This window comes from Triturus cristatus, chromosome 9 (assembly GCF_964204655.1).
Source record: "Triturus cristatus chromosome 9, aTriCri1.1, whole genome shotgun sequence".
Taxonomy (NCBI): Eukaryota; Metazoa; Chordata; class Amphibia; order Caudata; family Salamandridae; genus Triturus; species Triturus cristatus.
Window position 1 is genome coordinate 744,303,312 of NC_140592.1, and position 15,178 is coordinate 744,318,489.

Below are 15,178 nucleotides of genomic sequence, written 5' to 3' on the forward strand. Positions count from 1 at the left end.
GCAGCCCAAAAGTAGAGCAAAAATGAAGCTTCCAGAAAAAGGCGTAGTCAAGACACCCAACTCCATTAGGAAACCATGGTTACATGCGACGTGCAGGGGCCAGAGGGACATCCATTTGTCCTCAGGACACGTTGCAATTATCCACGACCCCCAAATTATGACACGCCCCCTCCCTTTCACAGCACACAGCGCATGCGTAAGTCAAAAGGTACCACCTGTATTGATAAAACTACATACACGCACACACATTTTAGGGAAAGTAAGGTATTAAAGGGCTGACAACGCCCATAAAATGATAGTTCGGATAAAGGGTCATCCATACACCCACAAAGATCACCCCACTAAAACACTGACCTCTGCCATGGTGAGGCGGAGGACCAAATGACCCACAAAAAGAAAACTCAGGTCCTCCATGACTAAATGGTCATCATCTACTAAAATGACCCCCAAACTGGGGCCACCTTCCAGTACCCCACTAAAAGGTTGCGTAAAATGGATGTACTGAATATTCCTCAAAACAGGAATTTCCAAGACCGAATAATGATGTAAGTTGTTCTAAAAGCAAACCTTCAGCCCAGAGCTCTTATCCAACAGGTCTGCAATCGAGCCTTACATGCACCACCATTACTGCAGCCCACCAACTCTTCAGTAGCAACATCCAAAATCACAACAAGGCCTGCAAGTTCAAACCAAAAAGAACACAGACTACTTTTTAAGAATTTTTTTTACAGAGAGACTCTTCACACTGTGCCAACCAAAGACAACCCCCCCCCCCAGACGTCAGAAAGCTGCAGACAAGCCCTCCAGACACCCTCCCAAGACGATAGAGAAGTCGTAAAGGTCACTAGGTAGGAGAGCAACCCCACCCCACTTTCTTTCACACCAAACCTAGCAATTTCAAACTGAACTAGACAGGATGCGCAGACGGGGCACCATGGGGGGAGGACACTGTTAGGCCCCCAGATTTTCCAGAAAAGAGGTTCTTGGAGTTAGCAAAACCACCGCATCAGTGCACAAACACGCCCGCTAATGCCTCCGTTTGTGGTCCCAGGGGGGCCCTTAGTGTGTCTGGGGCAATCTTGAGGGGGATTCCTCCAATGCCGATGTTGTGGAGTCTGGTGATGAGGGTGTGGTGGGATACAGTGTTGAAGTCCGCTGAGAGGTTGATGAGGTGAATATTGAAGCCACTGTGACAGGATGTCATCTGACTGGTGTACGCCAAACTAAATTCATTACACTTCTTTTCCCTTTTCCCTTTTCTCAAAACTCAACTGCTAGGTTGATTTCGCTGTTCTTGAGGGCAAGGTATTTTCTCTACTTAGGCCTCACAGCGCAGGACCATGGACGAGAGGCACCAGGAGTCCCGGGGGCATAGCAATAGTGTCAGAGACCATGATGCAAACCGGGTAAATTTTCCCTCACATCCACTGGCTGGAAAGTAAAAAACAGCCATAATTTAGGTGCACTGGGCCCACAGGCAACGTTGTCACTGTACCTGCAACACTGTTGATAGGTGTGCCCCATATAGGGGCTTCCTTCCCTGGGCATAGGAGCCATGGTCCAGTTCTGCGAGGCCCAGGAGCGGATGGGGCTCTTCTGGAACTCGCTGCTCTGGATCATGGCGGCGAGTCCCATAGTAGAGGGGCCAGTGCCGTAGCAATAACGTCATGGATCCTGATGCAAGCAAACTAAATTAGCCCCACCCACTTGTTGGTCAGTAAAACAGTCATTATGTGGGAGCATTCAGTCCCTAAGATTCCTGAACCCTGGTGCCACTGCAGTATCAAAATCTAAACCCCCTTAGAGAAGCCGCAAAACTGAGAGCCTCGCAGCCATGGTCCACCACTGCAAAGCACTCAACTATGACTGCGAAGCCCAGGAAAGAAAAGGCCTCTCTTGGACCCTGCAGCTGGAACATGTTGTGAGGCCCTTGGAAGAGGAACAAGTAGCATAGTAATGGTACCATGGTACGTGGTCCAAATTAAATGTGAACCCCATTCACTGGCTGTACAGTGAAACACAGGCATACTTTGGGTGCATTGGAACCTAATACCCCTGTGACCTGGTGCCACTGCTCCTGCCGCAGTATTGATGGCTTATCTATATACCTTGGAACTCGTTCACATAGCTTTGATACAGTGCTGTGAGTTCTGTAGGAGCGAACCCCACCATCCAGGTCTTGCAACAATGGTATTGTGCTGAAAGAAGCCTTCTTTACTAGGCCTTGCTGCTGTGATCTAGCATTTGTAAAGTCAAGGGGAGGGGATCACCTTCCCTTTCCCACCTGGCCTAGGCCTCGCCACCATGTTCCATAGCTGCAGAGCCATGGAGAATTGGACACTTTCCCCTTGGCCTCATAGATCTGAACTAGCATTGCAGTGCCCAGGGGAGGGGAGCTCCACTCTCCTGTGTCTCAGCTATGCTCTAATGCTGCGAGAACAGAGGAAGGGATGCCCCTTTCCCTGGGCCATGCAGCTATGACCCTTCGCTGCATGGCTCAAAGGATGCCATGGACTGGTGCTCAGAGGCCAAGTGGAGGTAGGTCCAATCTCTTGGATTTCACAGCCAGTCTTGTGCTATGAGACCCAGGGGATGGGAATCCTTCTATCGCCAAGTCATATAGCTATGACCAAGCGACATGAGTCCAGGGCCAGTCCTGGGCCTCACAGTCATGATCCAGCTTTGCAAGGAGCAACAAAATGGCTTCCTCTCCTGCGCTTAACAGACATATTCTAGAGCTATGAGCTCCAGGGAGGGGCAACCGCTACACTGGGCCTTTCAGCTATAGGATAGCACTGTAAGGTACAGAGAAAGAGAACCCCTTTTCAAGGACCTCAAAGCTAGGATCCAACTCTGAGGCTCAGTGGTAGGCCCCCCCAGCCATGGTTTAGTGCTGGAAAGCCCAAGGGACGTGGTGCCCAATTCTTATGCCTCACAGACATGATTTAGCACTTTGACCCAATAGGAGGGAGTCACTTTTTCTCTTTTCTTCTCCCTCGTAGCAACGGATCATAGCCAAGATGCTCAAGGCATGGAACTCGTTAGCCTTGGTCAAGCAGTGAGAGGCCCAGCGGAGATCTCTACCCTGGGCCCCACAACATGGTCTAGTTCTAGTTCTGTGATGCCCGGGTGATGGGGTTCCCTGTCCTGGGCCTCACAACTGTTATCTAGTGCTGTGACACCCATTAAAAATGTCCTTTTTTAGGTTTCGCTGAGTCAGCGTGCATGTGCTGCTCGGAGAGACTTTAGTAGGTGAGTTTTCAAAGTGCTGCTGGCTGGCGACAGGCACACGCAAACTGCCAGCCTTCAGCGCCATCTGTCTTTCCTCTTGCTTGCTCCCTGCCTCTGCCCCTCCCCCCGCCTTCGCGCTTACAAGCGTAAGGAAATTAACATGATGCAGCATAACATAATGGTTACTGATATACACCATTTTTATTCTGCAAAAAAATCAGAAAGCCAACAATAATTCAAATCCACTTGCAAATACAACATACTGGGCGAATGCCACTCTCATGTCTGGATGCTTGCATTTGCAACAGCACCACTGCCCCCAGAGGACAGAAAACGAACAAGCAACTCAAAATAACAATACGAGTTATGTTATGTTCGTTGTAAGGACATTTACGAGCAGCAGACTTTAATACTGCTTAGCCCTCCACAGAATACAAGAAAGAGAGGTTTCTTCTGCAAGCCAATAGGTAAACAGCATCTCTGAATTTTACTAACTCTTTGTCGAAATCATCAATAAAATCGGGCTACAGCGGAGAAAAGTCTACAAACTCTCCTTAAGAAGTGTAAGTTGCTCCATCACCATTACACTTTTTTTGCTTCTGGATAATTGTATGTGGGTGGTGACATGAGAAACGCAAACTATTTCATCTGCAGGATGCAATACACAAATACATCAACATTTCTGCACAACATATATATCGAAATCGAACCGAAATGATGGCTCTGTAAGTTAAATGATCACTGCTGATATCTGCACTGCTCTGCAAGTCAAATGTTCAAATCCCTGCAAAATAGACTGCCTTTGGGCCTTTCGAGGTCGTCAATTTGATCACCATTAATCTGGTATAATAACACTGCGCATGTGCAGGGCTTACAAACGGGAAAACAACACATACACACACAACCACACACACCTAAACACACACAACCACACACAAAACCACACACACACACAAACACACACAACCACACAACCTCAACCACACACACAACCACACACAACACATACACACACAACCACACACACAACCAACCACACTGTAGTGAGGGGTTACCACACACACAACCACACCCACAACCAACCACACAACCACACCCACAAACACACCGACACACAACCACAATCACACCCACAACGGGAGGAGACAACTGCAGCAGGACCTTCGGCTCGATCAGGACAGCAGAACCACCGGAAAAGGAACCCCTCGGCACGACCTGGGCAGCAACAAGTTGTCACTGGAGACATCGTGATCCTATGAACAATAGTGTCATTAATGATCTAATCCAAACTGTAAACTGTGACAAATAACATCCCTATATATTGCAGTACCACAAAAACAGCAACAAGCATTGGCATAGCCAATAGGTCTCGCCTTTGGGACCTTATAAGTGGTTTGCCATGCAACAGTTGTTGTTGCACCAAGGATATTGTGCTGCATAACGAAATACTTATAAGGTCCCAAAAGCGAGACCTATTAACTATGCCAATGCTTGTCTTTCTCGATCTCTGCCTGGTCTCACAGCCCTATTTATCATAGTATGCGTCATAGTTGCGTGACCCCCTCCGCAGGACCTCGCAGCAATGAACCGGCAGAGTGCAATACATTTAATATATGACACACTGGCTCGCGGCCTCGGTCTACCGCACTACATGAAACCCTACTTGGGTGGGACCTCCAAATCAGCTCTTTGACGGTGCTTTAAGCTCTAAATATTTAACCTGCCTTGACGTTTTCCAAATCGAAATGAAAACAGTACACATCACAATACAATAAAAACATTCCCGTTTAAAAGATGACTGTTTGATCTTCCAAATCCCAGTAAAACATTACCGCTCCTAGGGTAGAAAATGTCTGTTAGTATTTCTTCTCTTTTAAAAAAAAATTAAAAAAAAACAGGCCTGACCTCCCAACCCCCTTCTTCGCTGGGAGCGATACAATGTTATATCGTTTGCTGAAGCTGATTAAAGCGCGGCTGTTCCCGTTCTAAGATGGCCACCAGCTGCCTCGGGGCGCACGTTCATTTCCGCAAGCTGCGTCCCCTTCACTTCCTGTAGTTTGCCCTTCTGCCGTAGCTGTACATCATGTCCTCCGCGGTGACTCGTTTTGTGGCTCCTTTCCTGAAGGGAAGCAGAGTGGTTATGCCTCCACGGGCTGGTATCTCCTCCAAACCAGCCAAGGGCAACGTGTCTGGTATGGTAAGTATGCTTCATCCGACCCCCGACCTTCAGTGCCGCCAGCCCCAACCGTGCCGTCTGGGCCTGCCACTCTGAGCTTTGCGCTCAGTTTTGAAAAATAACGGAGGCAGTACCCAATTGGCTCCTCGATTTGAGAGGAGAGGGGTGCGCACCCCCTTATTGCGGCGGCTCATTTCTTCTATAGTGGTCGGTGCACATGTCAAACCTTCTGTAGTCACGTTTGATCAATTGTCTTGTATACTGTTGGCTTTATAGGATCGCGTTTCGCAAGATAATTCAGTACTGTTGGTTTTATTTTATGTACAGTATTTAGGAGTTTCATAGCTGCCAAGATATCAGATTTGAATGTGTGATATTTTCATGATTTCAATGCAATTATGAGTGACATTTCAACGATTACGAGTGACCCTTTCTGACGCGCAAAATCAAGCATTGAAGTCGAGGGAAACCTATACATATTAGACATGACCCCTATTTGCACATCGAGATCGTTTGAATCATGCTGTGTGTGCTACCCTAGACCATTTAAGGGTAGGGCGGTTTGTGCATGATGTCACAATAGGTATCAACATTCAAGCAGAGGTCATCAAAGAATTAACATTCAGGAATGCTTCCTGGAGGTGTCTATTAGTGGGGCAGAAGGAGCCTGTTGCTTTCTCTTTAGAGGATGCCCCTTTAAGAGAGGACAATCTCTCAGCCAGGCAGTAGCTCTAAGCGATCAGGAGGCGTTAGTTAATGTTCTTTCGTTTATCTGCCTGCAGAGGTGGTCTTGTTTAAATAGCTGTATTCAGTTAATTTGCATTATTATCAAGTTATATGAGAGCATCAGTGAAGCCTGGAGAATGTGGTTTGAATTCTTGTGCTATATTGAACTAGTTTTAAATCAAGTCATGTCTCCCTTAGGCATAAAGAGGGGTTCTTCCACCGGTAAGGTTTCCCTATTTTGTTAACAATAAAAGCTACGGCATAATTCCATTACAATCACTAAAAATATAACTTTTTCAATGAATAACATTTCTCATTTAATTCTGAAATCACAAATGCGACACTCCCTTTTACGGTTGTTCTGGAGCAATGCTAGACATATTTTTGGAACAATTTTTTTCTTTTTGTGTGCGCTATGGGATTTATTTTATTTATTTACTTAGAGTTTTATATAGCGCTGGCTAGACCCGGAGGTATCCGAGCGCTTTACATGAGGATTGTTGTCTTACAAATTACATCCGCTACAAGAGCATAGTAAGAACACAGGAAAAAGAACAAAGTTAACAGTAGTTCGTTGGAGGGGCCGGAGGGAGACAAAAAGGGGAGATAAGGAGAACAGAATTATGCCTAATGTATGCCTCGGTAGGTGATGGTCGAGGGGGTGAACCAGGGCCAATCTCTTCTATAGCTGCACCAAAGGTGTTTATTAAAACCTAGTAGCAGCAACAGAACCTCCATAGTATATCATCCCAGTACATTCAAATGGCAAGGACACCCACATTTCAATGCCAAAAGATGCTTGACACAAGCGCCTGACCCCTTAAGTACTGAGATGACTTGTGCTCTACCCCAGCTTTAATGTGCCCTGCAGTACATAAAAAAATGCTTTCCATTTGCTGAAATACAAACAGGAGACACATCAGCAGGCACATTCCACCCACCTTCCTTTTGACTCACTGCTTTGATTTGAAATTTGTAAAGCGCAGAGAGTTACCCAAAGGCATCAAGGCACTGTAGACAATTGTCCGGAGGCGGCCTGCTATACCTCTAGATGCAGAGAAAGTCTAGAGGGGGTGTAGCCAGGCCTTGAGTGCCTTCCTAAAGGGCAGAAACTGAGAAATAGTTCTAAGGCATTGTGAAGGGAATTCAGAGTCTACACGCGGACGTTGAGAATGCTCTTTCACCCCATTTCTTACTTTTAGTTCTCGGCACCATGACATGGTATTGATGCGATGGCTACAGGTATCTGCCTGGGGTGTACCATCTAAACATAGCCTTTATTCCTGTTGGATATGGGAGACAGAGAGCCTTATGCACAATGAAAAGGATTTAATCATAATGCGCTTTCTAATTGGAAGCCAATGTAGTGCTTCCAATCACATGGTGGCAGACGGACGCCTAGGGATATCCAGTATTTGTCTGGCCAGCGTATTTTGTACCATCTGTAGTCTGTACTGCGTGTCTTTATTTGAATCCAGGTACAATGAGTTGCAATAGTCCAGTCTGGACATTACTAGGGCAAGAGCTACTTGTTTACGTGCAGACTGCTGAATAAGCGGAAAGATTTTCTTAACCATCCTTATAATTCAGATGCAGGTTGCTACTGTACGATTTGCCCGGGCATTGAGGTTGATTTCTGTATTGGCATTCTAAGGTTCTTTTTTCCCGGAGTCAGGCAGGTTCCTAAAGATTGAGGTCAGCAGCTACTATTCCAGATAGACGATCCTGCACCAAAAATTAGCAGGGGGGGCAAAATAAAGATTGAAGAGCGTAGGGCTTAATAATGAGCCCTGCGGAACACCACAGGGCAGGGAAAATACCTGAGTAAACGTGGTGTACCTTCACCTTTTGAGAGCTATCCCTAAGGAATGAAGACAAAAGGGTCAGGGCTTGGTGAGAGATACCCAGACCTTGAAGTCGATCCAACAGCAGCAAAGATGAGATGCTATCAAATGCTGCTGATGGATTCAAGAGTATCAGAGCCACACCCTGTCCCTCATCCACTAACCGCTTAATGCAGTCTGTGGCTGATATTAGTGCAGTTTCTGTCCTATGGTGTTTCCTAAAGCCGAACTGGGAGTCATTCAGCCAATGCGGCTGTTCTGCAATTTCCATTCAATGGATATTAAGGTGCTTCTCAAGAATCTTTGCTGGAGAAGGAAGTAGAGAAATTAGGCGATAATTTTTTCAGTCTGTGCTATCCAGATTCGGTTTCTTTAGGAATGGCTTAATTGCCTCTTTCCAACTCTGGGGTTAAGATCCGGATATTATTACACTGTTCATTCATTTGGAAAGTGGATAGGCTAAAGTTCTGGCCACCAGATGAAGAACTGCTGGTGGGCAAAATACCAGAGGTGAACCGGAGTATGTATTAAGATATTGTTCCACCATCTTAGGAGAAAGAGTAGGAAAAACTGAAAACTTTCGTCTCTGGAACTGTTTGCGTTGACATCCCTTGAGGTGTCAGTTGGGGCCAGCTAGTAGAACTTAACTGTGTGGACACATTAGGGGTAAGTTCAAACCCTGCATGGATGTCTATGATCTTGGAATGAACGAAAGTTGCTAACTGATCACAAAAAGTTGAGCCCTCTGGCTCCTCCCTAGCCTGCGAGGTAGAAAGCTGCTGCACTACCCTGAAGAGTTCTCTGGCAGATGAAGCCTTTTCAATTTTGTGCGTGCAATATTTGGATTTTTCCTCAATTAACGCAAGCTTATATTCTTTAGTGGTTTTTCTGTATAAGATTTTTTTCTTGCTCTTCTTGGCTTTTCCTCCATGACTGCTCTTGACAGCAACACACCTGCTTGAGCGACCTAAGCCTATCATTGTACCATGGGGCTGATGGTGAATCTTTTTGCGAGGCTTCATTTAAAGGGGCCAGTTTGTTGGCTGCCCTCTCCAGCCATTCCGCAAAGGCCTCCCCCCCCCCCCCAACCCCCCCCCCCCCACGCTATTTTCTTTGGCACTAAACTTATACCCAATTCCAATCTCTGGTGACCATTTGAGAGTGGTAATTCCCCTAGCCCCTCCCTTGAGGTTAGAAATATAGGGATTAAATTTGATGCTGAACTAACCTTTGAATCTCCGATAAAATCGCTGTCGAGTTCCTGTTTCTTCTCATCATTACTGAGACGTATGATGCATTTCTTTCCGGTAGAACAGCAGAAAACCATTGTCCACGCCTTGATTACCTCTAAACCAGACTACTCTAACAGTCTATAACTCGGGCTTCCTTGCCATTTTATTCGCGTCTTCAGTTCATTCAAAAAGCTGCGGCCTGACTGATCATTAAACTTCCTCGCTGGCAAATTGATCTTTAATCACTTGCCTCAGCTACACTACCGATTAAAAGTAGGATCCAGTTCAAGACCCTCACCTTTGCTTTTAAGCTTTTTCACTCGAGGGGGGGCCCCCGTACCCGAGACGCCGTTTCAAACTATCCTCCCATGCAAGATCCCTTCGATCCAACCACCTCAAGCTGTTTCAAATAATTTTCTTGTATTACTAGATCCAGAAAAGGTGGTTGATCGTTTCCCATCTGACAGCTAAACTGTGGAATGCCCTACTACCCCTGGCCTTGAAAAACTGTCCTTCTGAAATGGTCTTTAGAAATAGACTTAATATGGTTTTTTGTCGCTGCAATGACCCTTTCCTAAGTCTGTTTCTGTATTTAAACGATGTGGAACCTCCTCCCGCCAGCACAGGGACACCTTTTTAGGGTAGCTGTGCGCTTTAAAGGTGCATTGTAATCCTACTTCTATTACCCCATTTTTTGGGTCAGGAACTCTGTTCACCCAATTTAGTGCGCAGGTGCAATTGGGAGTATAAGAGGATCCCAGGTGGGAGTACTGCGCACACACATCAAGGGTACCTTCATGCAGCCGTGACGTGCTGGAGTTTTACATCCACATATACATGCCAACAAAACCCTAATTCGACTAGCTAAGCCAATCATGCATTTTTAATCAGCCGCTTTGCATTCCTAGGTGTGTTACAAGCATGTGCTTAAAACCCAAGCCTTGCCAAATACCACGCATCAGGCATTCTTGGTCGTTTGGGTATTTCCTGCTTCCCTGGTCCGCCACGTCTGCTTTTCTGGTTATGGGGAGGGGGAGAACCATGGCAGTTAGCACTCTAGTGTCGTGATTAGACACTTCTACTCAAGGGTAATGTGCACGCGGACGTGCACCACTGTCATGCCAAAGGCAAGCCTGTTTGCGCCTGGCTCCCTGGCCCCTTGTGGGAAGGAAAGGTAATAAGGTGTAGCTACTCTAGAGAATCACTATTAAAGCTTAGAGAGTCGGAAGACCCTGCTCTTGTACCAGATTTCCCTTCCTGGACCTCTATGAGAAGCAGCAATGTATATGTGCCTCATACGGCTTTCGTACGTCCCTCTGCCAAAGCTTTCCTAGGCCTCATACGACCTTGACACCTATTAGTGACCCAAGACACACTGGCTCCACTTTGGAAAGAGAGACACAATGGCTTCTTTGTAAACGCACGCTCCCTTATAAAACACAAATTGAGGTTTGCTGTTTTTCTAGCAGCTTTTGCACCTGGCTGGGTCTCCGTTAACAAAACCTGGGCAAATGATGCATCAGAACCCGACGTAGTGGATGCCATCCCGACTAATTATTTAATCTTGAGTAGATAGGGCTGGGTGAAATATGGCCATTGTGTTTAAGTCACATTTTAAATGCTTGATGGAATCTGGTTACAATTTAAAAACATGTGAAGTTCTCCATTTCAAACTAATGTCAGCAGCCACCTACTCATTTGGAGGTGTGCTGATTTATAGACCCCCAGGTTCCAGACCCCCCTTTCTTAAGGAGCTTAAACTCTTATTAGAATTTTTTTAGCTAATAACTGTTTGACCGTTTTGGGTTATTTTAACTTTCACCTTGAAGGTCGGATAATCAAGACTCACAACCCCCTCCGATTCTTTTTCCTGCCTCCCCAAACCATACCTGTGCTCCTGCTGCGTTCTCCCCCTTGCGCCATGGAAGCACTGCCCCTCCCAGGACCTACTTGGCTGCTGCTGTGCTCCAAAGGCAAGCCTGATGGTACCCAGCTACAGGAACCCAGGTCCAATCACTACCTAGCAATACTCTGCAGTGCTTATCTGATCGCTCGACCCGGGAAGCCTTTCCTCCAGCACCACGGTAGAAGCTTTCACCTCCACCCACTGCCAGTTCTCCTGCAGCCGCCCACCCACACACCTCATGCAAGCACCCCCCACCACCCCCAATCCAACTCCATAGGCCACAGTAAATGTCAGTCACTCAAATGCATGTTACTCAACACACGATTACTCCGCAAACACTGGTCCAACATCTGGTACCTGTTGAGGAGCGACTCACCGGACAACCTCATTCTCACTAAAACCTGGCTCAACTCCACTTCGGCACCCAACTTCACTGCTGCAATCTCAGCAGGCTACAAGATTCCCCAACAGGACCACAAACCAGGAGGAGGATTCTCAGTCATCTAAAAGGAATCCATCAGATGCTCAACATCCACTGAGAACACCATTCCATTCATGGATCATCTGCACTTCAAGATGCGTTTCTCCGGAAACTTCACCCTGAATGGAACCCTCGCCTGCTGACCACCCAGACTGCTGACCACCTTCAACAACCTAATCATTGACGACTCTGGAGCCTACATACTTTGCAGCGGCCTCCTCATCCACCTAGAAGATAAAACCCACCACAGCACGTCTCGAAAGCTTGGGCAACATCGGGCTTACCCAGCTCATCTTGGGACCAACACACACCACAGGAGACACGCACCCCCAGCTTCTCCACCAGTATCGGCATCAAATACAAATCCACCTTGCCGCTCACAAGGACAGACTACTCCATCATCCAGCTTCACATCAACAGACTGCAAGCCAGTGCTCCCAGCAGTGCCTGTCAATCAAGCTGCAGCTGGGGTAAAGTCTCAGAAGCAGATTGGATCAGCGCCCTCAGCACGGATCAACACAACCCCACAGACAACCTCAAAAAGGACATCACCAACTTCAAAACCTGGATTAAGTACCTAAAAAAACAAGGATCCAACAAGCAAGCCAGCTGGTACACAGAGTACCTTCTAAGCACCAAATGCCACTGTAAACGGAGAGGAAGTGGAGAGCCAGCTGCAAAACCACTGATGGAACCACTTACAAGGATACACTCTGATGCTACCACCAGCATCTGAGACACCAAAAAAAGAGCGCCAGCTTATTGCATTGAAGGAAGCTCCAACAGTTACAAGGAGATCTTCTCGATCGTTTATTTATAAAACTATATAATGTGGAAAGTGGGTTTCAGCAAGCGTATATTTGCACATCACCAAGTAAAGTGTACTGATTTGTTTTCATCCTGTTAATTTTTCCCCCCACTGAATTACAAAACTAGGACTTTCATAACTATTGACATTTATTTTGAAATGTTTGTACAGTTCACTTTTTTGTTATCTAAATGTCTTAGAATAAAACATGAAATCCTACAGCCTTTCATTTCACACAGTTTGTACAGCATGTTTGTCAGACAGTTCACTTTACAAAATCTTTAAACTTTGCAGTCAGAGAAAGAAAAGTAATTGTATATGTAAACTGACTTTTGACCTCTCTCTGAACACAGAATGAATGTGCAAGATGAAAACAAGATTTAAAGGCATCTTTAATGCTCTTTCACTTTGTGAGTGAACAGAACGCCTGTTTGTCAGCTCGCCAGAAGGGGCGAGTAGGCCCTAACTATAGCTCGCCCTGATAAAATCTAACTCGCCATAGCAAGTGGGCGAGTAGATTTGTCGAGGTCTGACGTGTTCAGCATCCTCAGCCCACTTTACATTCTGGAACTTCAGAGCCCATACGAATAATGGGGCAGGGAGGCTTGGGGAACAACATTTGCAGAGTGAGAAGTGCAATTAGGAAAAGCCCTATCTGGCTGAAGGCAATTCACCATATTGTATTGACTTGCACCATCAACCTTGCACAAGATCTTGGCGCAAGCAGATGAAGAGGTCTTACTAGAGAATAGTAACGTGTGTGTGTGTGTGTGTGACTAGGAAGCATCATTTTATGAACTAAGAAGCCTTTGAGTAAGAGCTGTCACCTTCCATCGACTTAAGATCTATTAAAGGCATTGTGATGAGGAAGGTGAGCATTACTGTGGTTCCAATATGCTAGAAATGATTTCTCTTTTGCCAATATTTCCTGTCCGTTTTGAATCTGATACAGGTGAATGCCTTTAAAAATGTCAAATATTTGCCGCAGATCTCATATTTTGTGTTTTCCTGATGTCTCTGCACATCATTGATGATCTGATACTGCGCTTTCCTGGGCCACTGTAAGGCAGGCAGGTACATAAAGACTGACCAGACATAACTCTGGTAGGCCTTAGCTTCAGCATCCGTTTGATCAGTACTTCGGCCTTGGAGCATTGTACCTGCAGAGATGTCATCGGCAATCTGTTCCTCTCATTATAGTTTCCCCATAAATAGTGAATTTCTCAGTGTCTGATGATCACACTGCACAGGTACACTCAATACCTGGACCCATATTAAATAAAGGCTGCCCTGCCCAGGTCACTTTTAACTGAGTGGGCCAGGTGCAGACCGGGACACTGTGCCGTATTCCAGCTAATGAACTTTCCCAATGCATCGTGAACCTGCACTTTGAACAGTGCCTTACAGAAACGTGTGCCAGCTCCAAAAGTAGACACCTGTGCCACCAGGACACTTTCTATAATACAGCCTTTAGTCTCTGGATGCACTCACTGACATATATGAGCTTTTCGTTTGGTTTTTCTCCGCAATGTTTTCATCAAAATAGTTTCTTGTTCTATTCTAACCACGCTGAGTTATATCTGACCCCTTACACCTACCCTTTCTCATGGTCCATGGCATTAAACCCTCTCTACAAGGGAGACTGTAGCTCTACGCTGCTTGGCTCACTACCTTTTATTAGAGGGATTTCAGTCTGTGGGTTAGGTTCATAATTCCTCTTTTACGATACTTTTCTATAAATGGACTTTGATCATGTAGTGGTAAGCCCATCTTTGGACTCGAGGTTATATCTGCTCTTTCTGAATGTTTTTTTTTCTTCTTTCTCAGGATACTGTCATCGGTATATCTGCCTTTGTGTTGGCTTTCTTGCTTCCCTCTGGCTGGATCTTGTCTAACCTGGAGAATTACAAGAAGAGAAACTAACCAAGCACATGGAACTGCTGATATTGAGCAAGCATCACTCCCACAGCTCCTTCACAAGAGCTTGCTGCTCTCCAGCGCTCCGGCATCCTCCGAACTTTTCTTTACTCATTCCATCATGGATACACTGCTACAAAAGCTCCTGGGACCATGGATGTGATGTCCGTACACTTGTGTATGAACAATCTGATACGACATGAGCTTTAAAGAGTCTGTTACATTAAAATCTATTTAAACCTACGTCTTGCTATGGTCTGTTAAACCGATGTAGGTCTTCCCTGACAGAGGAATGTATGTAGCTTAGTGAGTGACACATGCTTAATGAATACTTTTGTTGCTGTTGATTGATGGTCTGTTTTCACAAACCTGTGAAATTATTTGTTGCACTGTGAACAGGTTTCTTTGTGTAGTTCTATAATTGTTTAATTGCTCATGTGAGTCCTGAAATGTAATACTCTGATCTTTCTTTTTTGCCAAAAAAACACCTTTGTTCAAATAGGCTGGGTGCTGCCAGTTTGCACCCTATCAATGTCCATAAGGCTAAAGTTGTGTTGACCCCGATCCCTGTAAGTAATAGACGCACACAACACTCGGTGTTTATGATAATTGGTTATTTATCATGTATAATGAGTACACAAACCTTGTGTATTAGAATAATTAAGATTATTGTAATCTCAGCAGCAGTTTTGTAAAGTAAGGCGAATTATTAGAAACGCCCAAAGAATCTTACATTGCACATCCCCTCTATTTCTAATAATGGGTGTAACCTCTGCCTAGCATTTATGTCTTGATTAACCATATCCTAATCGTGGCATTGACTGAATGATTTGCCCCATCACTCACTATGGTATGTC

General features: G+C 45.6%; 1 long non-coding RNA gene across 1 annotated transcript; it reads left to right on the forward strand.

Moving 5' to 3' along the window:
- Nucleotides 1–5,208: 5,208 nt before the first annotated feature.
- Nucleotides 5,209–14,564, forward strand: LOC146798703 (uncharacterized). The gene is made up of 2 exons (XR_014968752.1): nucleotides 5,209–5,428; nucleotides 14,232–14,564. It is a non-coding gene; the product is annotated as an uncharacterized LOC146798703 (long non-coding RNA).
- Nucleotides 14,565–15,178: the final 614 nt, after the last annotated feature.